The following is a 25,832-nucleotide window of genomic DNA, read 5'->3' as shown; positions in this document are numbered from 1 at the left end:
TTTTGGAGATGATGCCAGCAGTATAACAGAAAGTTACTTTAAAATATTACTTGTTATACATTTATTTTTAATGCATAGGAAATTATAGAAACAAACCACTTTAACTAGCTGAAGAAATGGAGGCTCTTTGCACATGCTATTTCAAATCCCAGTAGTATTTCAGCCTCTTGGAGTTGTCTCTTGAAATGTCAAAGAGGGATCTGGACAGTGTCTCAGTGTCTCTGACTGTTAAATCCTTAAGTGACATGTACATATGCTTAAGGAATGGGTCAGCTTGCAGACAGAAATGTCCCAGTCATAAAAAAAAAGAAAATAAAAAAAAAAAAAAAAGAAAATAAAAAAAAGAAAAAAAGAAGATGAAACAGATTGGTGGTGAGAATAGTGCTGTGAAACCCTTTGCCCTCAGTTGACTGGGTTTGTTCCAAGATTCAGTGTTCACTTAAACACAGTCTGAAAAAAAGTGATGTGGTCACATATTCCTGTCCTGTGCTTCAGCGATTTTTTTAAAACAATGTTCTGTGACTGTTTTTCTGTGACTGTGTATTCAACTTTCACTTCTAAACCTGCCATCCCATTTCTCCTGAAAAGGTTAGAAATCTGGAGACACTTTAACTTAGTAAGAAGCTCTGTTTTTCTTGCTTTGTGTCTGTAGCAGAATTTTGCCATTCAGAAAACACGATTTTTTAATGCAGTTGGGCATATGTTAAGGCCTAGTTGGCTTTAGCTTGATAGTAACTACACGCATAGTAACTCTCTTCTGGGTCCTGTGCCCATCCTCCTTGTCTACCACCTCTTTATTCTTTGTTGTGACTCTTCCATATAACTAGTGGCTCATGTCAGCGTCACAATGTTATTAATGAACCAGATGAGATTTTTTGGTTTCTAGCTGTTATTGCCTTCTTCCTCAGCTGAAATGAAGATCATCCTTTTCTCTGGAAACCAGCCTCTAAGTCAGGGGTCCTCAAACTACGCCCCCCCAGGGTCCTCAGTCCAGCCCCCGGAATTTACAGAACACAACACACCCACACACACCGCCGGGGGTTGGGGGGGGAAACCAAGCAGCCGCAGATGACTGCCTGCCACTTCATCCGCGTGCCGGCCCCCTGGTTAAAAAGTTTGAGGACCCCTGCTCTAAGTGCTAGCAGTTCTGCAAAGCACTGATTACCTAGTACTAGACAGTGGGAACTGGAAGAATCACTGAAGAAATGGGAAAGAAGAAAAAGGAAGGCTTGAATATTGGAACCCTTAGACCTTCTTCTTTGTATCTTTATTTTGTTTTCTCTTCTGAAGATGGAAAGTAATTTGGCTCCTGGGTTTTCTCAGTGTGAGCACCACTAAAACATTATTTAGTTTGCTTTCTTAGCAAATTTTGAAAAATGTTTTGTAAACAAGGTAACGTAGACAACAGGGCAGAATCTGTTGTGAGTCATCACTTTCATTCTCAGTCAAAGTTCTTGATTCCTTGGCTTTGCGGATCCTAGATGCATCCCCATGGGACCACAATGATGATATAATTATTGCTGTTTTCACCCAAGACATTTAGTGTCTTTCTTTGAGGGGGAACTGAAAGTCTTGGTAAGCAGAAACTTTGAGATATCCAAGGACAAGAGTCAAATTGCTCAAGCTTTTTGGCTTTACACAGCTGCAAGGAAGACCAGTTTCAGGGAAGGGCAATGAAGATTATTGTGTGACAGGTAATTTCTTATTGTGGTGTAATTAAGTGCAACATTGTAAGCTAGAAGCAACAATATAAACTAAGTAGTACTGGATGAAGGAGCCTGTATCATTACTTTCAGCCTAGATAACTAATGTTCCCCAGGTATTAGATTCCCATGAGATGACAAATGAAGTAACATGTTAATTCATACTTGTATCTTCTCTGTTTTTCCAGGAAGTTCAAAATAGCTCTATTTTTCAGAGTCTGATGGGTACAACTTCAACATATTGCAGACCTCTAAGGTCCTTTTGCCTTGTCCATAACAACACTTGTTAAAAAAAGAGATTTGTTTAGATTTCCTGCAGCCAACATAACTTTTGGAAACATAGGATATCTAACACTGAATGATTTTGCATAGCATGACGTCTACATCTAAACCAACAGTGTTAATATTAGCAGTGCCAGCCACTGCAATGTAATCTAATACATATATTTAAAAAAAAAAAAAAAAAAAAAGGGATAGAAGATGGATGCACCATCTCACAAGACTATACACCTGTGGGGATAAAAAAAAGCATGAAAATAATCTTCAGTGGCTTTTTACTGTGCACCTATTGAGGGCACAGTTGTTTCCTTGCCTTTGGGGGAAACAGGGAAAAACTATTTGTAGTTTTACTAGAAAAAGCCCATCCAAATACTTTGTGTCTACGAAAGATCTTGCAGAAGATGGTAGCGTGGAAGCTATTTCAGCAATCGGGAAACCCCAGGAAAGAATATAATTGTATTTTCTACATAATGAATTTGAATGACCTCAAACAATGTGACTGACATGCAACGAGAGGGCAAAGAATTATATGCAGTTAAACTTCCAACTTTACTTCCTACCTTTAGACCAAACAGGGTCCTGCAGAAAGGTAATCTCACAGCTTCCAATCTTCATATATACCTTGCTGAAGCAAAATGCTTTCCATGTCCTGCTACAATTAGCAAAGGGATTTATTTTTAGTTGAATAGGGATTGGATAAAGAGTAAGAAAATAATTACTTAGAAGTGAAATCCACCGAAAGAACTTAGAAATACCCTAATTCACCAGACTCTAGTTAGGTACCAAGGCTGTGTGGGGAGAGTTAAGCACATGAAAATAGGCTTTGCAAAATCTGACATAGCGCCTGGAGAGGCACCGATGCCAAGCAACAGGAAATGTGGAGCACAAAATTCCATCTTTCCCTAGAGTTACATTGTATTCATACCCCTCGCCTAGGTCGGGGTGGCACATAAAGTAGGAAAAGAAAGAAATGTGTGAATAGCACTTTAAAGTAAGGGTTACTTGGAAGGAGAATTCTAGAGCTCTGTTCCCTGCTTGGTTTAACATTAGGTAGTGAACTACTAATTAGAGCAGTCTGAAATATTCATCTCTCCCCTTCCAGGCAAGTTCCCTAACCTCAAGGCCAACAGCTTAACAAGTATTTAATTATTTCATTCAAAATGGATCAGTTTCCACATAAATTTTCAGAGGCTTCTCTCATCCCAGATTTCCCCAAGGCACCCTCCAGAAATTTTTGGAGAGAAATTTTAAACCAGAATTCTGTTGGACAAAGGGAGGAAAAAAACCCCAGTTTTTTCAAGTTCCAAAAGAATGATCTAACTGCTGAGGTGCTGGGCAAAGGCATGAAAGCAAGAACAAAAGCCAGTATGCTAAGAACAGTTACGGACTCTGTGAATCTTCTGATCTAAATTTTTCAAGAAACACATGGCTGACTGAAATATGGGGACCACAGTCCCAAAGGCTCCACTGAGACTTGTTGTGGAATGGAATTGTAAATAGAGATTGTTTTAGCTCTGTTTCCTTTTTGGGGGGTTGGGGTTTTTTTTTGTTGGTTGTTACTGATGTTAAACCATTGTTGTTCGTAGCGGTTAAACTATCTCTCAGCCATCACTTTGTTTTCTTCTCAGAACTTTGTTACTGAACATGATTAGTATCAGATTCATGAGTGAGGTCATAATTTCCAGAATTTCTTTTCACCTCTTGTAATTACATTATCCAATTTTTGACTTGTAATCTATTCTCATATTTTTCAGACATTCTGCAAAATTTAAAAAATAGTAAAGAAACTGTGGATGAGATTTATGAGGGAGTTCTTGCAGTCATCTTACAGAAAAAGACAGAAGCCTTACTTTGGAAACCACTAGTGGAACTGTTTATACCCAGGACATTCCAAGCAAGTATTTGTCTTATCTGCATTTTAAAATCTTCTCCTGAAAGAAACTCTATCATTTGTCTTGGAACTTACCAGGGTGACTGGAAAATATGAATTTTTTGAGTAGTCTGATTTCCAGAAGATACATGCTCATGCTTCCATAAAAACCACAGGCTCCATTTTAGGTCCTCCTCAGCTAGCCAGTGGTTTTTACAGAATCATTGGTTTCCAAAATCATATCTGTAAATGAGGTCCCCGCACCAAAGAACTTGCTATCGAGTTAAACTGCATAAGGTACAGATGAAAAAATATTCATACGAGCAGCAAGTCGCAAGTAGGTGAACTGTGGGTTTGGAGTTAGCAGTCAGGTCATTCACTCCTCTGATTTCTCTCTGCAGGTTCTGGCTTTGTTCGGGCCTGATGGCAGGGTGGGGCAAGTTCCTTCTTTCTGGCCCTTCCTGACCGTTCTTTTCTGGTTTTATGGGAGTGTCACAAAAGTATATTTTGAGGAAGAGGCCAAAGAAAAATTCTCAGCAAAATGAGAATGAATGAAAATATTGAGATCCGAGTGGCAGTAGGATACCGGGAATTATTTTTTATTATTATTATTTTTTTTTTTTTTACTGGGCGCTGAAAGAGCATAATGAAGATGACAGACCTTAACTATAATGTTCCTGTGGCTCTAATGCACCGTAATCATGTCACCACTGCTATCCATGTTTAACCTTATACCAGCTATTCTCTGGCGGTAAAGCAGGCACCCAATGCACCAAGAGAGGGGAAGGTTAGAAGTACACAGCAAGTTCCCTTTAGTCCGGTGGGGAGGCATGCCCTGGCCTCACCGCCCTGGCCAGAGAGGAAAGGGAACTACCCTAAGAATTGGTGTGCTGCTGGTTTTAGGGGAAAAAAGATAACTTCTGTGAGCAAGATGCTCTCCTGGGACTGGAAAGCAGCAGCAGCTCCAGTTTTATGAACGGAGAAAAAGGACTTGGAATTGGTTGTTTTGTAAAGGTAAAGAATATAAAATCAACAACTTACACAAAGTAAATAAGTTGGTACAAAGGCAGCATGTGAAAAAGATGGAAAGGGACTAGGAGGTCTCTCAAACCACAAGAGACTGAAAAAACATAAAGCAGTATTATAGGCTTCGATGTGTTGTACCAGGCCTTACATAAAAGAAAAGACTTGCAGCTAATGCAGAAGTTGAAAAGATGCATAGAAAGGGATTTCTGGAGTGGCTGATTTGAATCATGAGGAAGGTAAAGATCACTGGGTATCAGTTTAGGTGGTCTGGTGGTGCCTTTGTTGTCACACACAGGATGATCAGCAAAGATGCTGCGGTGTGACAACACAGAGGTCTATTATTTTTACATGGGCCATTTTTATTTTGGGTAATTTCTTATTCAGACCTCAAAAATATCAGAGGAGTTACCTCACATATTCTTGTTTCCTCTCCATAGAGTGCTGTAACCAACAAAACAAGCTACTTTAAGTTGTGGGTACCAAGCCAAAGTTTCAGTAACTTCTTTTTAATTCTTTTTCTTTTTTTTTTTTCTTTTACATTGTTATGTGGCATCTTCCAGTATATCTAAAGTGCTAAAGACTGTTGTCCAGCTGGAAACTCACTCTTCTCAGCCAAAATAAAACAGTTAAGTTACTCAGTGGTAGCACGAATGAGTGTCTGTGAATTTCATAGGCTGGTGACTGGGGCATCTTGCCAGGCACAAACAGCTTGCGAGGGAAGAACATTATATGTAGGAAGTATAATGTAAATACTTTATTGTTGCTTACAGCCTCATTTTTTGAGGGAGAAAGTTGCTAACGTTGAATTTCGTTACTACTGTGTAGTTCAGAGCAGCCTCTTTCATAGTATTGGAAGAAAGGTAGGGTAAATAAAATGTAATGCTTTTGTTTAATGTTTATTGCAATGACAAATACTGAAGTTGGAGATGGTGAGTCAACTGGAGTTTATTTGTAATAGTGAAAAAGTTTGCTTTCTCAAGGTCTGAAGTCTGAACTACCTGAAAAAGATCCAAGAAGTGTAAATTATTAACAATGTTAAATAGCATCAGGTTCCTAATATTCAAAAACAGACTTTCCAGATAAAAAGGAATATTGGACAAAGGAAAACGACAAATTTCCTGACTACTCTGTAAAATTGGAGCAGACAAGCCATCTTGATTTGCCTACACAATTCTAGGAACCAAATAGCCTGGAAAAATTCATATCATGTCTGACAAAGTTAGACAAAAAGCTCCTGTGATTCAGAGTGCTAAGTACTGTCTTTTTGTATGTCAGAATTAAAAAAAAGAAGATTCCTAAATGAAAAATTGTTTCCTCCACCCTCCCACCTGCCAAAAGAGAAGAAAAAGACAAAAAATTTTATTCTGCTTAATATTTGGTTTTTGCATTAATAATAAGGTAAAACAGAAATGAACTTATGAAATGCTTTAGTTCACTGGGCTTTACATCTGTTCTCAACAAAAAGACAAACCAGCTAAAGAGGTTTTATGGAACTACTGAAGAGTACAGCCTGTCAGATCAAGCAGATCACTTGATCATATATTTAACTTGAAACATGTGAGAAGGCCTGCTAATTTCATTAGCCTTTGCAATTAATCAGGAGTGATTCTTCAAGCTACCACTTCACACAAAACTAAAGCAATGAATACATATTTCAGACGTATTAATTCCTTTTTCCTCCATAAAAAAGAAATCTAACTTCTTTGCTATACTTGTAAGGAACTCTTTTCTTCAGAAAATAAATCTGTGATTTTAAAATGGAACCTTGTTTAATTATTTTTTTTTTTTAAAAGGGGGGGAGGGGGACACCTTTTGCTAAAGAAATATCTAGAAATATCTCAAAGTTGTTCTCCAAGAATCTGGCATTGTAAATAACTAAAGTAATTTTTCGTGGGTGAGCTCAAATGAATGATTCCCAGTGGGTTCTCTGAGGATGACTTGTTTTATTTGAAGCCTTTTTAATTTTAGAATTTCTTGTCCCTAGTAAACTGTGTAAATGACTGTTTCTTGAAACGTTTATTTCAAAATAGTACAGTTAAATACAGACTAGCAAGTTCCCTTCTCAGTCCTTCACATCTTTCCTGCTAGCTACAAGCAGTAGTTTCTTGGGTGTACAAAACACCCAATAGAAAAGTCTGTTGCAATCTTTCTTGAGCAACATGAGCTTTACTTAAACAGGCACTGAATATACTGACAGCACTAAAAAATAATAATAATAATAGAAAAAAAAACCCAATCATTCAACAGTAGCTTAAATCTTAATCCAGCTTCCCAGAGGGTAGAAAAATAATTGGGTTTTTACGGTAAATTAGTAGCTTCAAACATTTTATGGCTCAAAAAGGAACAAGAAGAAATGTATGTATAAAGGCACTCTCTTTTGTCATTGTTTATCTTCATCTGCTTCTGACCCCCAATGGTATAATATTATATTCCAGGAAAATGGCCATTTTCACTCTTTCCACTTGCTCCAATATTCCCATACTTCCGATATTTTGTTTCCACTGATGCAAGAAAGAAAGAAAAAAATAAAAGGAGGAAAAAAACAATTACATCTAAAATTATACAGGCAAGCTGCTTAAGAATTAAACGTGAAATGCACAGTCTCAGATGTCCAGCATTAAACCCTTACCTTCAGGCTGCAGGGCTATTTATAAGAGGGAAAAGGAAAACCTCTTGCACCCCTCTCGGAATACTGAGAGGAAAATAGTTTTACACATGCACTGCAAATTCCTCTGATCCACCAAACACTACCCAGACTGTCAGTCAGGCTGTGTCTCCTCTTAGGGTCTCACCCCAGCCTTTTCTTTTCACTCCAGCACTACAAGGAAGGAGTTACTTTGGTTCTGATAGACCATGGCATACTGACCTTAACTTGCTTTTGGGAAGGGTTTGGTAGCTGCTGCTGTTTGGAGACTAGTTGCCCTTTGTTTCAGTTATAGTGAAATCAGCACAACCCTGGTTTCACTTACAGTCAGAAGGTTAGGCTAGCAAAAGCTCATTGTCAGCCTCAAAAAGTATAAAGAATGTTTAAGTAGAAGAATGAGTTGATTTCCATTCCTCCAGCTTCTCTACAGAAAAAAACAATGCTAAAGAAAGAAACTGGCTAAAACCCTGAAACACAAAGAGAAGGAAAGTATTTTATTGGACTTCTGGATTCTGCAGTTTTCAGGAACATTCCACACTCTCAAAATATTTCCTGCAATCATAGAAGCTAGAAATTTGTTCTGCCATTTTAAGGAAAACAGATCTTGACTGTTATCTCGTTAAAACACTGCCATGAGCCTCAGGTGAAGCACTATCAGTCACATGCATGATAAATAGCCCTTCCTCACACAAATGGGAACTCCCAAGATCACCGCTAAAGGAGAGATGCAGAAGTCCATGTGAGTTGTGGTTTGACTGGGGAATCTGGGCACAAGTGTCCAATACTTAGTGGGATTAATAAGAAGCCTGTTTGGGAATTTGTAGCTTTTAAAAATAATTCATGTAGCATTCAGCTTAACAAAAGGGAATGAATTTATGACAGAAGGACAGAAAGAGAAAACTATACATCTGCTTTCAGGGAATATCACATTCCTGGGCAGATTGTTAAAACATGCTAAATGAGGATATTCACTTTTTGTTTAGCTTAGTGTTGTACTTGAGGAATGGAATGGTCAAAGTACTCCCTCTAAAGATATTTGACTTTCTAAAGCCTGTGTTGACCTGTGGCAAGGCTGGAACAAGGTTGTAGTTACATGTTCAAGTAGCCTTCTTGGATGTAGAGGTATCTCAGTATGTAATCCAGCACTTGGGAAACTTTCCCTCCATGGACGAGGGGATTGGGGGGTGTATCCTTGTGTGCCTACAAGTTGCAGTACAAACATTTATCCTTCCCAAATGGGACTGATTGCTCTTGAAATAAGGCAGCACCAAGCCTCCATGGCTGTACAAGTATAATTATTTCAGCTGGAAAAGAAAATTAAATCAATCCCCTATGTTAGAGTCACACAGGCAAAGCCATTTTTTATAGATTAGCCTTACTCAAAGGAAGCAGGGCTGACAATATTTTACAAACCAGAAATCTTTTATTTGGAATTTTCTTCTTGGATTCAATTTTGTTTTGGAACTTCTCTAAACACTATTTAACTTCAAAAATATTCTGACCAAGCTGTACCATATGACATGCTATAAACACAGCATCTACAAGAGCTGCTTTCATTCTCTTCTAAAAGTCAGGCGCTTTTATTTAGAGGGGCAGGCTTACAGATGTTTTGGTGGATCTAATGCTAAGAAAAAAAGCTTTGACAATGTGAGCCATGGTAAACTCTAAATAAGCTTTCTGTATGCACCACTAATACAAAAAGCCTTGAGTTCTCACACAGCATTGTGGTATCGCTGTGCTAACAGCAAGTAAACTTTGACTTGTAAACTGCACAGGGTTGTGAGCTAAATCAGTGGATGTCCCCTGAGGATGTTAAAAAAAAATAAATAAAAATATACGAAGCAGTAACTAATAGAACAGAATTAAAACAAGGATCTATTTTTCATAAAGCCCCAAAGGACTTTTTACAGTCTCATCAGTTTGTGTGGTGTCAAACGGGGCAGCTCTGTTGTGGTTAGCAAACATTAGCATGTCCCCTTCATAATTCCATCCATGTTTGAAGCAAAAGGGGCCTCACATCAAAAGTCCTCCAGATAATGCCTCTGCTGTCTCTGTGGATGTGAGCTTGCTCACTTCCGAGGTGCTGGCATCCTCTTAACAGGCTCGTAGTGCAGCAACAACAAAAAACAAACTTTCTCCAAACTGTGTCCCAAAGTATGATCTCAACTGCAGAAGCTGAGGAGTGGGTGGGAAACTCACTGAGCCCCCTTTCCTCTAAGAAGCCTTTCCTCATGTGAGGACTTGTGCTGTGTACCTTGACTCTTTTTTTTTTTTTTTTTTTTTTTCCTTCTGTGGCATGTGTGGGAGCACTGTCAGCCCAGTCAGCAGCCTCCCCAGGTTACAGCACAGGGGTAAATAGCTGCAGAGCATCCTCTACATTTACTTGAACCAGAGTTATTTATGGAGCCAAGATAGTTTCTGAAAACAATAAGCTCCATGGAAAACCTTACTTCTCTGCCCCTTGTGAAATATTTCCATAGTTGGTGTCTATCAAGCATACATCAGCTCTACTCAGAGGTTAAAAAGGGTGGCCAAGTAGGCGGTCTTATATTGTTTGGTTTGTGGTGTTATAAAGTTGTTATAATAAATCCACAGTGACTATACTTATATTTTTAGAGAGGTGTAAAAATTCTCTCAGATTACTGTTTTTTTCAGCTCTTTAATCTCGTCACCTAAGAAGCTTCTAAAGTAAAGCCATTTCCATTTTGACCCTAGTCCTTGCAGACCACTCGGGCTCTCATCACCACACCTTAGTGTTGCTTATTCTACACCTTTTCCTTTTTCAGGGAACGTAGGGTTATCACACAAGAAATCATAGTGGCCACCTTAGGAACCCCCATAGTCTCAGCTCTGTAATTAAAAGCAGAATAAATTCTCAGGAGTATTTTTGAGTGCTGGTGAATTCTTGAAAATCAGTCGCATATTAGGATGTTTCAGTGAACACTGTTAGATATACAACTCCTTTCAAATTCTGAACAACCAACTCTGCTCATGAAAAAAAACCTCCTGCCAACTTTGCCGCACCGTATAACTAAGAGTATTAGCTTCTGTAATTCTGAAGTCCTGAAATACTGAAAATGAAGTCCTGAGATACTCTAGCCAGTAGAAATTTGGCTGTTTCTACCGCAGCTGATACAGAATCAAATTTAACATCAAAAGATATTTTTTCTTTTAAACAGAGGTTTTATTTTCTCATAGCAGTTGTATAAAGAAGCAGTAACTAATTTGTACCACTTCTGGTTTCGCTCTCCCATGTGAATTAATGTGTTTCCCACTCAATAACAGATTATCCAATTACCAAAACTTTATGCATCAACTAGACATTTCTGAAACTGGGACATCTCAGGACTAAAGTAATTTCACTTAACTGACTGATAATGAATTACCCTTTTTAATCTAGTAACTCCATTCACTAGTGCTGAGATAAAAGAAAAAACATGTTTTCTTATCCACAGCTAGTTAGATAAATACAACAAGATAAACTACATAGTTGCACAATATCTGGATAGTACAGACTGGAGTTTCCAAACAGGTCTATTAAAAAGCTTAGGAAGTGAGAAGAGGACTTGGTCGGGGATAACTCATATCATCAATTGCTCTTTAAGAGAAAATATTGTTTCCAGGGAAGTCTTGAAAATCTTTTTAGTCAGCTTTAGTGGAAAGTTCGTGAAGAAAAATTTATCTTCCTAAATAGTGTCTCCTGGGGATGAAAAAGCCTGATATAGCATGACATTAATGAAACTGTTCTATTTATACTAGCATTTAATGAGGACCCACATAAACTAGTATAACATATTTTGGGGACTTGATATGAAAAATATTTTGTATAGTTTCTTTTTAAGTTTCTATATGCTGTATACCAAACATAGCCTTATCTATTAAATTCTGTAAGATGGTTCAAAACCTCTGTATTTTCTGTTGATTGCTATAGGATCTTTATCTAAAATGTTATTAATTTACATAATAAATGTCCAGTTCTATATAATTTCTTTTTTAAAGAAAATTTTTCCACTTCCAAAGGCTTAAGTCCTTATTAACAGCCTCAGTAGAGCTGAGTACTTGCAAACCATCTGAATTCATTGGAGAAGAAAGTAGAATTGGCTGCGGCAAGAGTTCCACATCCAATGCCTTGTGAGCCACAGATGCAAAAAATGACTATTTAAATAGATCTGGTAAGATTAAGTCCATGGCAGTTAATATGCTATTTTTGCATTTGCCTTTACAGCTACCTGTATTCCTGGTGTTACATAAAAATGTTGCTGGCACTCATTGGGAATGATCATATTATATCCTAAAGATTCAAATAACAGAAAAATAAATACAAGTAAAACTTCAAACCATCACTTAGTTGGTAGTACAGTGTTTCTCAGGAATGCGGGGGAAATAATTTTAAAACTTTTTAGCATATTTTAAACACTTTTATTGGTAGTGCTGTTTTGTCTCTCTGCAACTGGATAGCCAGTTTACCTCAAGTTGAAAATGCCAGACAGTTGGAAGAAAATAAAAAATAACCTGTTTCATGGAAAAAAAAAAACCTTATGTTTTTGCTATTGATAGTCTACAGGAGTTTAAACTCCTCTCTTGAATGTACGTATATTTATCCTCTGTAACAGTATACTATAGGCTAATATGAAAGCATAAGATGTCAACTGTTGTTCTGGACACTGTGTTGCAGGGCATGTTTGGGTTGTGCAGGGGACCATGATACAGAAGTATTTGAACTAAATAGTTCCACACATAGAAACGGTTTGGCAGGGACAGCAGAGATCTGTACTAAAGCTAACTATACCATTTTAAAAGCTGCAGGATCTTTCTTCCACTTCAAAGATGTGCTGGAGGAACCGAACCAGAGGGAAGTGACCTTCAATAAATATAAATCCTTCTGCCTTGTGAAGTAAGTCCACAGTCTCACAACCTCCTTATATCCCATACCTATGGTTGATCTTGTTTCACTCCCAGATGACTCCCAAAGACATAGTCCTGGCTGAATTAAAAATTACAGAAATTTTGTGGGTGGAAATTTGGAGCAAATGACATCAAAGGAGTGTTTTGTCCCTTCGTCACTTAAACAGTCCCTTGTCATCATTTCTCACATATAAAATTAATTTAAATTCCACTGACTGCAGCGTTACAATAAAGATAGAATATCGTCCCACAGAATTTGCTTAAGCATGCAGACAAAAGTCTCAGGGGGAAAAAGTTAAAATTAGATTTTATGTACCCTTTTTGCATTTTTGAGTATAATGTTTCACTTTTTTTTTCTTTTTTTCTTTTTTTTTTTTTTTTTCAGGCAGAAATGATTCCCATGTTTCTTTATAATCAGGAGTCCCAGATCGTGAGTGTGAATAAACTTTTTTCATCTCAGGTTAAGATGGTTTATCAGCTACTGGATCTGCCACTTCTTCAGTCAGCTTTTCAAGGACTGGTTACTGATCGTATATCACATCAGTGGAATTTATGAGAGGAGGAGTAAAGAAAAGCATAATGTCACATCTTGAGGGAAGGAAGAAGGCATTTGTCTGAAAGGCTGGCTTTATTTTTGAAATGGCAGCTGCTTGGAACTGTTGACAGATTGGGAGTGTTGGAAATCGCCCCAGGCCAGAGGAATTGGTGATCTGGGTTCAGGTGAAGTGGTCAAAGGTGCTCTATAAATGCCATTTCCCACACAGCTATCACCACTACATAGTAGTACAGGTAACAGCTATTTTTATAACGTATATTGCGTTATTTTGGATAAGTCCCACACAGGTCAGGGGTATGTACTTTTCTATCATCTTCCTCCCCTTTCACTGCAGCAATTGCAGTAATTTGAGACATTCCTACTGCTATTCCTAATTGAATTAGGATGGGCTGAAGACAAGGTATCTGGGTAGGGGTGGCAGAGAAATAGCTCTTCTAATCAAGAAATCGCTTTCAGTCTTTTTCTTTCTGTTATTTCCTGTGAGCTAAATATGTTGATCAGATTCATGGTCACGTTGCAAGGAATTTTCCAAGGAACAGAAATAAATCAATCAAACAGGAACTGGAAAAGGGGGGAACAAGAGGTTTCATCTATTCATGAGAACTTGATACTTTCACTTCTTGCACTCTATTCTGCTGCATTTTATTTATATTATCATGCATGTTTCCAGAGAACAAGTAAGTTTTCATTTAATTTCAAATGGAAATAGTGGAAAATGGAAAAAGCTTTCTCCCTCCATGCACACATAACATGAAATATATAATTTAGTCAATTGAATATAGTATAGAAATAAAAATAATTGAAGACAGATGTTTTTTAGGCAGTCTGCTTGGTTTGAACCAATACCTCTCAACTATCTTGTGTGATAACTGCAACGTCATGTTTTGTCCTACAGTGTCCATCCACTCCCTGATGGTCTGAAGTACATCAGAGGTACAGGTCAGAGCCTCATCTTGTCTGTTAGATTCCACTTGTGCCAAAATCCTTGGAAATCCATAAAGCCCTGTCAAGTGTTATTGTTCCCTACAGAAGTAAGAGAGCTTCTTTTGTGAATGGTTGCCTGTATAAATTTAAACTTGTTAGTGCCAGGTTTCTACCATTAAGACTTGGTTAATTAAGATCCACAGGAAAAGTGAAGATAAAAACTGAGGAAGCTTCTGACAGGAGTGCATGCTGTATTTTAAGTTACGATCCAGATTCCTCTCTGGTTTGATACTTAACACAGCAGTTACTTTATTCACAAGTGATTAGTGAAGATTGCCCTTTCTGGTCCAGACCTATCAGTTGGAAAAATGCAGTAGTTTTTCCAGTAAGCTCTACCTAAGCCCAGTGGGCTATAAAGAAAAATGATACCAATCAAAGGTGTGTGGCACAATGCAGAGCAGATCAAAAAATTGCTCTACATTTTCTTTGCATTGGGTAACTTCAAAGTCAAACATCTATAATGTAGCAATGTTCTAGGAAGAGCTCATACACCTGCTGTTGAACTGGGAAGAACTGTGTTTTCACACAGCCGTAACAGCTTAGAAAACATAGTTATATGTCTTAAATGTGTTTGATTCTTTCTTTCCATAAGAATTTTTTTCCACTCAGTTTGGAAATAGTACAGAAAATTTTCTGTCTGTCAGTCCAGAATTCAATTTCAAACCATGTGTTAGCAGGAAGGCTGTAGTTTCTAAGTTTTCAGGAATATGCCCTCCCCTGCTTTTACTTTACAGGTGACAAAAATGCTTAAAACCTCAGCCATTATTGTTCTGAACATTAGAATATATCAAATAATCAGTGATGTAATAATTGCTATAGCAACTATTCACTTTCTTTCAGTTTTTGAACCAAACAATTGACACATCATATTTTTCATGCTAGGCAAGGCTGCTATGGCATAATGTATTAATATATTCTATGGAAACAGCAGTACTCAAACTGGTACATATGACATAGACTACTTTAGGCTGAGAATAAATTTAAGACTAGGATATTTAAAATGTATTAGTTAGCTTCTCTTTAACTGTTATTAAATATTATACATAATTAAGCTTAATTAATCTAATTAGACTTCCAACTGACAAGGGTTTCCAGTTGGCTGAAGTTTTGTAGGGCCCTTTTTGTGCATGCCAGTAAACATTAACCTTTTCTTTGAGCAGCTGACCCTTAAAAAGATGTCCCACTAAGAGATTATATCATATACAGTATAGTCTAACCATAATCCTGACTGCTGAAAGGTCAAGAATTTCCATCATCTTTCAATGTTAGTAATACCTTAGGGAGATTTTTTTCTCTGTGTTTCTCAAGCAAAACCATGTTTGGTGAGCTTCCTCTTCTTTGTTTCTATTTTCTGAATCTTGAATTATTAGCTGCATATACAATAAAGCTGAAGGAGGTCCAAGAAGATATTCTGCACTTCAGACAGGATTTAACTTCTTCCATAGAGAATGGTATTCTCAGAAAGCCAAATGCTATGCTGTTCAGTGGGAATATTGTTCAGTTATGAAGAGCAGAATTTTCCCATGTATATATACACATCTATATGTATGTATATAGTCTATATTCTAAAAGTCTGTGTGACAGTCCATTCTAAGGAACTGTTTAGAGATTTAAATCACCAGTTCTTTTGTTTACCATCAGTCCACTCAAAATTCTCCCACAAACAGATTTTAATTGATTTTTATGGTTAAACTCTCAAATCTCTTTCTAGGTCAAAAAATGTTTGTATTTCTCATTGGAAAAGGCTCGTCATGGGATGAGGAGCTCTACGCAGCCCTGTACTCAAGGCAAAACATTAATAGCTTGACTAGTCGCATGAAAGAGTAGACTTTGTCTAAACAGAGGTTTCAGGAATTTGTCTCAAACATGACAACGTATTCAGGTAAGGAAATACAGTATGTATGGCATGCTGGGCACTGAGCTGGGTGCCAGAAAAGTGGGATAGTTTTTTAACTCTATTTCTGGTTGTTTGGTTTGTTTTTTTTAATCTGAGGCAAGTCATCTTCCTCTTCTTAACCTTGATTTCCTAATCTTCCTTGTTTTTCTTTCAGGGTAAAGATTATTTTTAATTATTTCTTTGAACAGTACGCAGCATTCATATCCCAGTGAATGAATACCTGTAAGCACTCTGATAACTATACTCTGAAATTCTTACACAATTCCTTCTTTTGCTTCACATTTTAACCTTTGATGTTGCATCGTATTTGGTGTTGGCAGAATAAAACATGAGTGTTCTTGCATTCCCTTAATAAATAGCCCAAGAAAGCTGCCTTATGTCTCTTAACTCTGCTCTCAAGATTGTTTTAACAGTTATATTATATGCACACATATTAAGGAGGAGTGCCTGGCAACCCTGGGGTTTTTTTCCCTTTCTAACCGAACGTCTGAACCTTAAGCTAGAGTCAGGTTTCTTCTTGGCTGTACTCCTTCTGGCCCATGATGCTAGCATTTCTGGCTGCACTTCAAGAGAAAGAGTGGAGAACAAGTTAACCAGAATACCTCGTGGCCTAAGCACTTCACTAACATGTGAAAGATATGGGTTCAAGCATTCCTGACTTGAAGAAAGCACAAAACTCCTAATTGCTGGATGAGTTAGTGGAGTATTATGCAAAAGGATGGATACTGAAGCATCCAAGTGCTTGTATGCTATCACATCTAACTTCATAGAAGATTGAGGTGGCATTTTTATGGCACTCTGCCTAAACTTGGACAAAAAAGTACTATGCAGGACATAGCACAGGGTTGACACTCTAGAGCAGGCACTTTCAAACATGCAGGGAGCTTCCAGCAAAGCACAAAGATTTTATACATATATATATCAGACTGCATTAATCTTGTCCTTGTGTAAAAGAATGCTCATCACAGAAGACATTAAAACAATGATGGTCTGTGATTGGTTATGGTCATTTCAGAAGATGTAATAGCGTGGGATTTCTTGTTGTTATTGCTCTAACATTTTCAAAATAATGGAAAAATACTTCAGAAATAGAAGGGATTTAGATAAGTTAAATGTTAAAAGAATATGCCTTTCTCATGATTGATTGTCTTTACAGCTCACCTTCAATTATTTCAGAAGTATTTTGTCTCTACAAAATCTACTATGTATAACCAACATGGTTTTACTCCTTCTACAGCCAAATAAAACAAAGCAAAGTATTTGTACAAATGAAGTCAATTTCCCTAGAATTCTTTCCAAGCTACAGTCATGACCAGTGTAGGATTAAAGTTCTCTCATGATCAGATAGATACAATACCAAGAACCCAGTTCTGCTGCAATGGTTTAGTCTGGGAGCAGCATACCAGAGTGCTGTGGTACTATCACTATATTTAAGTAAAGCACATTCAACTGAATCAAGACCCTTAGATGTGAAGGCAAGAGGTACCACAGATACTTTTGCTTTTGCAACATCTAATTGAGCTATGTTCCTGGTCTTAATGTCCTGAAGCCATAACAGAAATAAAAGACTGCTGGCAGGCTCCACTGGAAATATGAGAAGGGTGTCCAAAGGCTTACTATTTATTTACACACCTAAACATAAATAATCCCCTCATGACCACTTTTACCCATAGGCTAAAACACATAGTTTTACAGTAAGGTCATACTTGTCCTCATGTTTTGGAAACTTAATCTGTCTTTTAAAGGTTTGCAATTCATTTTGTTCCAGCTGTGGATTTATAAAGCCCTCCACTTTCGAAGAATTCAAAAGCTTCTTAAGACAAGATTGTTTTCATTTGGATGGAGCAAGTATTAAGTCTGATCTAAAAGAAATTCCACTACAGACACATTTCTCATGAACATTTGAGAAGGTATAACTTGGTATTTGGAAGGCCAAGACAACAGCAAACTGGCAAGCAAAACTTTTTCTAAAGGTGAAAGGCGTATCACCTTTACATGCACCACTTGGAAGAGTTTTGAACTAATATTAATAGCTGTCTTGAAATTCAGTATTGGAACTCATTAAAATTTGAAATTTATTAAAATATCTGTTCAATTCAGTTTAGATCTCTTCCTTTTTCATATTCTTCCTCCAGTCTGACATCAGAATGCTGCTGGACATCTAAGTTTGCCTAAATGATTTCTAAGGTCAGAAATCTGAGGTACTATGGACAAGATCTGGGTCAGCGTTCAAACTGCTCAACATTGAATTTATATAGGGATCTGATCCTAGCCTATGGTATGTATCTTCTGTCTTTTTTCAGGCTGCAGGAGTCATAAGACTGATTTCAAAAGAAAACTTTGAGGCTTTTCTTTGCATGGAGAATTACCTGAACATAACGGTGCTGGCTCAGCACAACACCCTTCTGCAGCAGTGATATGGTTTAGAGAAGTGAGTCTTGTTGGCGTGGCATCTGCTCTATTAATTTCTGGCTGATCTAAAAATCTAAATGGACCATTGCAACTGAGACACCTGACCTCTCTAATTCTACCATCCTATCAGCTCAGAAGCAAGAAACTCCTGCTCCCTCAAGGGCCCCAAAAAGCCTAATCAAAAGGATCAGGCCATTTGTTTCTAAATACACTTTATTTGAAAAATCAGTCTTGTTTTAGAATCTTCTCCTGACCTTCTTTGATTTGTTACTTCCTTGGCAGAATCACTGCTAGGCAGCGTTGTACCATTTTAATGTACTTTGGGTTTGGTCCTCTTGCAAACAGAAGCGTGCCACAGTGTTTGGATCTTTGAGGGTGCCGAAACCAAGAAAACAAAGCCCAGACTCAATCGGTATCACTTTGGGACAAGGGGTGCAGTGAAGTCTAAAGGGGTGTCACTGTTTCACTCTCTTCACTCAGGGGAAGCTGAGGCATTGCCATAGGAAGCCTCTCCTCTGTGTGAAGGCTGCAGGAAAGCTTGCACTGCAACATGGTCTAGAGAAGACTGTGTAAGCCTTATTCATACTTGTCTAAAATCTTGCTGAACAATCTAAAGAAAAGATGGCAAATACTGCTTAATTTGAAGAGCTTTTCCCATAAAATATATTTACTGGATAGACTTCAGCCTGATAAGAAACTACTATCTAGAGGAATATCTAGAGGAGTATCTATCAACTTGGGGCTAAAATCTTTTGGTTCCTCAAGTTATTTAAGAAAATGAATGGCTATAGTCTAGAATATTCTGGTCTAAAGCCAAGCATTTATAAACCTTGGATGATCCTGACATTCAGGGAGTCTAGCCCAGTGCTTTACTTTCTGTTGTTTCATGACCCAAGTACAGAATTGAACTTTTCTAAATTTATCCTGTTTGAAAGCAGAACTGAGTTCAGAAATTATTTGTTCCCTATTCTTCCACAGACTTCCTGTATGAATCTGATAAGTTGTTTAAAGTCTATTCCTGTGTTTGAGGCCCTCACCGGATCAAATGTCTAAGTTTTCCAGTGCCCTGTCTGGTTTAGACTATGGACTCTCTGGACTGTGGACTGCCTATTCCGATAAACCTCTACACAGCATCTAGCACAATGGAATGTGATTACTTGTCTGGAGATCTTAATATAAAAGGATTTAATGTAATACAAACATTAAGAGACATAATACCATGTCATATCAGATCAATGACTGGAGATACAGAGTCACTCTACAGCACTCTGTGTGGACAGCCTGCAGAGACCCTGCAATAAAGAAGGAATATAGAAATGGGAAGCAGTTTTAGGTTTTCCAGAGCTGCAGGTTTATTCCTTCTCCTTAAACAGCCAGCAAGCAGGATGAAGAGGATGAAGGCCATAAAACATGAATGCCCTTTTTAGTTGGAAAACATGCAGTAAACTAGCTGCCTCTTTAGGATCAAAGACTATTAAAAATGAAAGATATTATTACTGTTATTGTAAGGTTTTATTAGTAGTGTTTACCAATAGCCCTTCTCACAGGGGAAATTGCTGTAAGTACCCAGCTGACTTACAAGCAACTACACTGTTCATAGCATCACATGGCTGGCCACGCATTACCTTCTGCTATTCTTTCTCTATTCTATTTTATGCCATTGAACTTAGGCTGTAGAAAATACGTTTTCAAACAAGGATTTAGTATGTCCTCTGATACATGGCTGAGATAACAGCAGAGCTGCTAGTATTAAGGAAAATCTGTATTAAGGAAAATTTACATCTAAAAATTTGAGACTCCACTTACTCGTTCTTCTTGCTGTTTACGTTGAAGGGCTAAATAAACCTGAAACTGTCTCAAGAAAGTCCGACATACAGTAACATGCTGCATCTCTTTCTCCCATCCCATCAGTAGGCTATATTTGGTAGAACTATGCCAGATGCCACTAGGTTCATGTTAGTCATTCTGCAAAACTGAAAGACAAATTAAGAGAAAACTGTTAGTATAATCCCAGGAACAGCCTAAAATCAAAATAAAACGGTGTGTTAAAAATAAATCGCATTTTGGAACCTTGCAAATTTCCTTAATAGGAAAGACAGACTTAGTGTTATCAAGGTGCTAATATGCAAATATCTGAGGAAGAAATACTTTCCTAGTGATTATTCACACCTTTCTTGGGTGGAAAGCTGTAGCTGGCTTTTACTTCCGCCCGTTTCCCTTTTGTTAGTGTGGGGATTGTGGCTGAACTTCCCTGTGCTCCTGGGACCTCCCCCCTACTGAGGGGTTTTAGGTTGGCAGCTGTTTTGCAAGGCGATTGTCTTTCCTGCTTACCTAGCTGGGGAAGTCAGTTCTGCACTTTTTTTTCTAGGGTGCAGAAGTTAGGAGGCAGAATCATGAAATGAGGACATATTTCCTTCAAATCTGAACCCTCTCTTTTCTGTTTCCAAGCCTTGTCTTTCTGTCCCTCCTAATCATAGGACTAGAGGATAATTCAAGCTGAGAAGGACCTCAGGAGATCTCTAGTCCAACTTCCTTCTCAAAGTAGGCTCAGCTTTGAGGTCAGATCAGGTTATTCAGGGCTTTATTCAGACAGGTGTTCAAAACCTCCAAGGACAGAGACTGCAGCTTTTCCATATTGGGCGGCCCAAAACCACACTTAGTATTTAGATGTGGTCCCAGAAGTGCCAAGCAAAGGACTTCTTTCACTTCCCTTGATCTGCTATCCGTGCTCCAGATGATACAGCCCAGAATGTTATTGGTATCCTTTGTGCCAGGGTGCACTACTAGTCATGTCTATCTTGCTACCAAGACCCTCAAGTCCTTTCCTGCAGAGATGATCCTCACCTAGTCAGTCTCTATCCTGTACTGCTGCAGGAGTTCATTTGTTTCCAGATGCAGGACTTGGCATCTGGCCTTGCTGAGTTTCTGAAGGTACCTGTCGGTCTGTTCTTCCAATTGTCTAGGTTTCTCTGAATGGCAGCTCTGCCCTAGACTTTATTGACTGGTCCACTCATTTTGCTTTCATTTACAAACTTAGTGAACATGGACTCCATTCACCTCTGGCAAGTCCTTCTTAAAGACGTTAAACAGATCAGGTCCAGTACAGACCCCGATGTACTTACATCAGCTCCAGGCAGGGCCAGTCCACTATTCACGCTCTTCAAAGCCTGATTAATTAACCAGTTTTTTACCCATTTAGTCATCTACTTAGCAAGACCACATTTTCCTTGTTCAGCCTTTTACTAACTAATGTAGTGCTAAAGGCTATTCTTGTTTCCCCTTGGCATCCCTTTGACATCTCCATTTGATCTTTCGCTTCTTTTTGCCCTGGAACTCTTTCATGAGTTTTCTGCTTAGACAAGCTGGTCTGATATATCTACTTGCCTTCCTGTGTATTGTGGTGGACTGTTCCCAGACCTGGAGGATACTGTCATTAAGGATCTGCAAATTTTTCTAAGTTCCTTTACACTTTGAAGCTCCCTCCCATGGCACCCCATCTACTAGTTTCCAGAATAAGCTTAAATCTGCTCTCCTGAAGTTCAGGTTTTGTAAACTGCTACTCTTTCAGGATCTTGAACTCCTATTTTGTGGTCCCTACAGCCAAGGTTGTCAACTGAGTATTGCATACCAACTAGTTCTGCCTTGCTAGTGAATAGCAGATGCAGCTATGTGTCATCCCTGTTTGGGTCACCTAGTACCTATAGCTGCTTGTAACCTGCCTTGTTGCTCTTCCAGAAGATAACAGGGAAAGCAAAGTGCCCCATAAGAACCAGGGTCTGTCATACAGAGGCTTCCTGAATTGTTTAAACAAGGCTTCATCTACTTCCTCATCCTAAGGAGGCAGCCTGTAACATCTCATTCGTAAAACTAAATAAGGTGGCTAAAGGAAAGCTAAGACAGATTAGGTACAGGCTATTAGGTACAGATGTGGATGTTACAGATTTAGACAAGGGTGTGTGTAGTGTGAATGATCACCTTGTGAAGACAAATTCAGCTGTGTGTTGAAGGCTGACATGGCTGAGTACCCTCTGAATATGCAGATACTGTGGAATGTACTGAGGACAGAAAATGGAAAACTGCATGACAAAACACAGAAGAGGAGGCTGAGACCTTCATGTACCATTCCCCAATTAGCAGATGGTTTTTGAACAATACTAATCTCTACACAGACTAATCTTTTTTAAATCACAAATATAAAGCAGACCTCTTTCTTTATGATATTTTAGCTTTCCACTGCAGAACGTTTTTTTGTTATTTTCCTCTTTCCTACCATGCAAATTTTACAAAAGCCACCAACGACTTTTTCTTTCTTAATTAAAAAGCTAAGTAATCCAATGCCATTAGCTATGACAATTCCCCATGTTTTAAAATACTACTAAGATCAGTATTGTTAAAAATGCCTAGTCATTGATGCATTATAATGCAGTTTTCTAAAAATAATCTACTAAAATAAATCTCAAAAAATGTTATCATGCATGCAACTGTACCTGGTTGGTATATATCCTCAGCTTTACATTTAATGGTGCATTTAAACTATGCATTTACTTCTTTCAAAGGCACCTATACTTGGCTAACGATAGGGTTTTGTTCAAGACTTGGCATAGTAAGTATAATTTGCTCTATTAACAGTTTTACCTTAATATATTTCACAGGATGTGTTTATCTTACCAGGCAAGAAGAGAAGGCAGCTCCTGGCACATAGATCAAAAGTGTCATTAACAGAAGTTAGAGATCAGCTACATTTAGTTATTCTGCATTTGGGACAGAGGCTTGGAATTGAAATGGCAGAAAATGGGGTACTAATAGATGATATTTTGAGGTCATACCATCCTTCTGGATTTATGAAGTGCAAATATTGGGCGCTCATCAGAATTAATAATATAGTGGCAACTCCTTTTGCTTTGAGAATATAACCTGTCTTTTCTGCACTAAAATTGTAAGACAATCAAACAGGAAAACTTTGCAGGCAGAGCTTGTAATCTTCTACTTGCAGCACTGCATTTGCTAACTTTCCTTGCTTTATATTTTAGAATGCTCTTCAAGGCTAAACACACTGAAATTATTCTGTCTTTTGTCTATCTGTCCTTACTGTTCTTACAGTGAACTCACTAACCATGAAATTAAGTCTACAAGTAAAGTTCCCAAGCAGAGGGTGTGAGCAATATGAATAATGTATTGCTCATAACTTAAACTGAGTCAAGTGCACTGTCAATTGATATGATTGCAGAAAAAATGCAATAAGAATAAGAAATTTTCACAGCAGCCAAGTTCGCTATTAACGGAATTAAAACTGTCATCAGATGCACTAGATTCATACTTGTACTTCTGAGTTATTCCCATTCCAGAATAATGACTGTAAACTGAACATTAAGCATTATTGAAGCAGTTATCCCCTTCATGAGAATGAAGAATATTCAGTATTATTGCAGACTGGTATGAATGCCAAATGCTTTTAGAGTTTTCTACGTAACTTGTAACTACTAAGCCTCCACCAAAGTGATGGCTTATCCCTGTTCAGTCTCATCACCTCAGCTACTGAAGAAAGAGCAAGAGAATTCCTCAGCTTACCCAGGAAATGGGTAACAATGGTAAGGGACAATCGCCTCCAATTTTCTATTGCTTTTGTGGCTGTTTGGACTACTAAAATATTTATATTCTACCTCAGTGGTGTTATCAACTACACAGGAACCTCACTGAACAAATTTATATGGACACGTGAGAGTTATTAATTAGCTAGTATTTATCCATGAAACATTGATAGTATATTTCGGTTTGGTAAAAAAACTTATTTTCTCCAACTGTCAATCAATTTGGTTTGATTTTACAAAATGAATATTCAAAAATTCTACGATCTGAAGTATTTATTGTACAATTCAAATATAAATGTAAACTATTTCACATAATTCATCCTGTGTTTAAGTGGGGCTACTGATCAAGGTGATTCAGATAGCTCAGGCTGCCATAGACATTGAGATGCACCTCTTGGTGAATATACACTGTCTGCGGGCCATAAAGCACACCCCAGTCAGACTCTGCCAACAAAACTGTCCAGCTTAATGTTTGACTCATTCAAGACTTCATCCTCCCTTTGCATGAGCTAGCCATATAACATTCCCTCACCACTTTCACATTTTTTATTTTGTATGAGAAATGGAAGATTTCAGACGTGAAGTCCTAGTGACAAAGGAAAAAAAACATCATGATCAAGAAAAGGGACTGAAAGTGGTTTTATATGTTAAAAAAAAATTAATACTGAGTCACAAAGAGAAAGAGGTTACAAGAAGATACTGCAGCTGATTACATTTATTGGTAGTATGAGACATAAGAAAAATTTGAGAGAACAGAGAATTGACAACAGGTCAAGCATCAGCTTGGATATAAAAACAAAGACAGGAAACTGTTTGGACACAGCTTGGGTGAAGCAAGATAAATAATACAAAAAGGAGAAAGATGTCCTGAGGTATATATGAATATTAAAGTTATTTCCTATAATGCTAAACACAAAGACGCTTACTTGGAATCAAAAAGCTTTCTCAAAATTATCAAGATAGGGTGGTTACGGAAACTTTTCAGTAACTATTCCAACCATGAGAAAACAGGGCTCTTGAAACAAAAGAATGATCCATCTCATATCTCATAAGATTGTAAGCACAGTCAGGTACGAATCCTGGCCATAGTGCATCATTTCAGTATAAATAGGTAAGAATAAAAGTCAAAACAGTAATAGAAGCCAATTCTGAAATTCTTTCAACTTCTACTTTGTAAACTAGGACCTCTGGGCATGCAATGTAGAAATGGGAAACAGCAAAGAAATATTGATATCTTGCTGTTATTATCTTCTCTATTTGCCATAAGCAAATGATATAGAAATCCTTTCTGATGGCAAATGGTTGTATTCTGATCTTGCAATGATTCATTATTTTATTCCAAATGAGGAGGATTGCTTTAGATAGTCAGTTGCTGAAAACCATTATAAAATGTCCATTTCCAAAGTTCATGCTGCCTAGCTGAGTTTCCTTTTTTACTAATAGGTAGAATGCTATCTTACATATCTTTACTAAGCATCTTATCCTAAACAATCTTACCATTTTTGGAAATGCCAGTAAAAGATGAATAGAAGTGGATTCTGGTTTAAAACTCATACTTGTGTTACAACACTAAGCTGATACTCATGTTGTCTCCCTAGTGCTTTTTCATCTCTTAGTGTCTTTTTGACTTAAAAGGGCTATTAGTATTACACCATTAATATGACTGTCATTCTCCATTTGCCACACATCTTTGATATTATGTTGTCATTCATAAGGTCTTTGTCTTAGGGACATCCTGGGAATATTTCCAAGTGGCAATAGTAATACACAAAGCTGCTAAGCATACCCCCTGGTTGAAGGCCAAAGGTTAAGTTAGAAAATAGTATATTGCTGTTTGACTACCAGTAATGCCAGTAATAATTTTTTCTTTGATGACTTTTTAGTTTTCATCAACTTTAAGAATGAGTTTACACCAGCAGGAAGAAGACGCCACCACCAAACTAGTGCAAAAAACAGATTCTTCAATGA

The 25,832-nt window shown here is 37.8% G+C and overlaps 2 protein-coding genes across 17 annotated transcripts in view; one reads left to right on the top strand and one right to left on the bottom strand.

The window, feature by feature from the left end:
* LOC308072141 (uncharacterized protein) overlaps positions 1-25,832 on the top strand; it is a 104,699-nt gene that overhangs the window by 68,766 nt on the left and 10,101 nt on the right. For 7 of the 16 annotated variants that reach the window (XR_013931536.1, XR_013931537.1, XR_013931538.1 and 4 more), the window contains one exon: positions 3,737-6,663. The gene's annotated coding sequence lies outside the window, so the exon portion shown is untranslated. The other 9 variants (XR_013931529.1, XR_013931530.1, XR_013931531.1 and 6 more) reach the window with 8 other exon arrangements.
* The window catches only part of LOC308072140 (uncharacterized protein), a 264,344-nt gene continuing 242,972 nt past the window's right edge, over positions 4,461-25,832 (bottom strand). Inside the window, exons 8-10 of the mRNA XM_080408622.1 lie at positions 22,912-25,832; positions 22,252-22,331; positions 4,461-20,249 (exon numbers count right to left, since the gene is read on the bottom strand). The exon at positions 22,912-25,832 is cut by the window's right edge and continues 21,060 nt beyond it. The gene's annotated coding sequence lies outside the window, so the exon portion shown is untranslated. The remainder of the gene's footprint in view (positions 20,250-22,251; positions 22,332-22,911) is intronic.

Source organism: Falco punctatus (genome assembly GCF_963210335.1).
Source record: "Falco punctatus genome assembly, chromosome: 12".
Taxonomy (NCBI): domain Eukaryota; kingdom Metazoa; phylum Chordata; class Aves; order Falconiformes; family Falconidae; genus Falco; species Falco punctatus.
Note: the sequence above shows the minus strand (reverse complement) of the source record. Positions and strands in the feature narration are given on the sequence as shown.